This window comes from Capsicum annuum, chromosome 1, assembly GCF_002878395.1.
Source record: "Capsicum annuum cultivar UCD-10X-F1 chromosome 1, UCD10Xv1.1, whole genome shotgun sequence".
Taxonomy (NCBI): Eukaryota; Viridiplantae; Streptophyta; class Magnoliopsida; order Solanales; family Solanaceae; genus Capsicum; species Capsicum annuum.
The window spans coordinates 91,430,892-91,432,813 of NC_061111.1; positions in this window are offsets into that span (position 1 = coordinate 91,430,892).

Consider the following 1,922-nt stretch of genomic DNA (forward strand, 5'->3'; position numbering starts at 1 on the left):
TAGACACTTTCTAAGACTCAAAGCATATACTTCTCCAAGATAACTTCAAAGAATTGAGTTTATGTCAAAGGGGGAGATCCAGCTGGCCTGGAATCAAGATAACCTCTCTATCAATGTCTAGCTACCGGTTCCAACTAAAAAGTAGTGTAGTTAACTCTGTGAGTCTCAACCAGGCCTAAAACATGGAGCCTGTCATAACAAGCAGTCAAGAACTAAAATGCATCATCTCCCTATGCCCCAGAAAACCTAGGCTGAGTGAATCTCAAAAATATGCCCAACATCTTCTGCTCCTCAATGGACATAGCATGTTGGGTAACTACCCGCTGAGTAATTATCGGTGCTGGAGGGATCTCAACTCTAGGGGCCGCAGCTATAAGTTATGCCTCTACCTCTGTACCACTCTGATCCATAGACTAATCACCATCAGATGATGCACCACCAACCAAACCAATTAACTAAATTAAATCATCTCTGAGTAACAATGAAGAAATAAACTCCAGTGGAGCCTGGGTTACCCCCTGGACCCCAGTTGCTGAGGTGGAGAAATCTCTAGTGCGAGAGCAAGAATAAGTTCTGGTGAAGGCTCCTTTTCCTGACCTCTAGCTAAGGTTGCAGCTCTCACCTGCCACTGAATTTTAGGTTGGCAACGACTTTTAGTAGGATCTCTAGTCGCAGACTTGAAGTTCTCATCTCTAGTAGCAGTAGCTCATGTCTTAGCCATCTGTCAAAGAGTGAAACCAAGTGAATCTTAGAAACCAATATAGACTCGTAGCACAAATGAATGAAAGATCTCCTAAGAATGTCCTATAGCCTCCCCAAGATAAGAAATGAAAATTATTATTTCGATCCGCAAAATTCTACTAGACACTTGCTCGTGTACTAATAATACCAGTTAACCTAGGCTCTGATACCAATTTGTTACGATCTGATTTCAAGTCATGATGGCACGTACTTTAACCCGCTAGTAGATAAACCAAGTCATAGCTCAAAACAATAAGTAATAGGCTAGTTGGTGGTAAATAGAGCAAACACCAAAATTATGCAAGTAATTAAAGTACGAGCCATAAAATATAGGGATGATAGCACAACTGTGGATAAATAATGGAAAGAGTAGAAATATCCCATGACCTAGTAAAGTAGAGCCTCTAGCAAAAGAATACGAGGACTATAAGTATCAAATGTACAATAGTTTCGAATAAAAAGACCATCCAAAATAGAAGAAGGAGAAAAAGTTAGCTCCGGCTCTGAAAGCTCACCCTATCTACAAACTTTAACCAGCACTAGTACAGAAGTCAACAGCGACAGCTAGTACTCAGATCTGCATAAGAAAAAGATGTAGGAGAGTAGTATGAGTACCAAAATAATGGGTACTCAGTAGGCAACATCAATCAACTGATTTAAATCATAATACAAGTACAATAAGATACGAGATGGTCAACTAAAGTCAAGAAATGGGGCAAACCTGGAACAATGCTCCAAATACTGAAAATAAATAACTGCATAAATAATATTGACTATAGCCTAACTGGACCCCAATAAGCCTAAAAGACGCAAATAAGAGTAAATAATCCACTTGAGTTCCCATAAGCCCGGTGGATGCAATTAAGAAAGAAGCATGGACAATAATAATCCCAAGTATCCAAACCTTAAAATGGTAACTGTGGATTCTCCCATGCCATAAACACCATACTCGAATAGGTTCCTTAATCATCATAGACTCTTAATTCTGGTCTCAAACCGGTCTTAGTATCATCATTGTCGAACTTAAATCGATCTTAATATAATCATTGGTAGACTCGAACTGATCTTAATATAAATCTGTGGTACAAGTCTAATTATAAGCCAGAAAATATCCAAATTCTTCCTAAGGCTCAAAAATATAAATAAGATGACGGAAGGGCCCCTTAAGTCTTCAAGAAGCT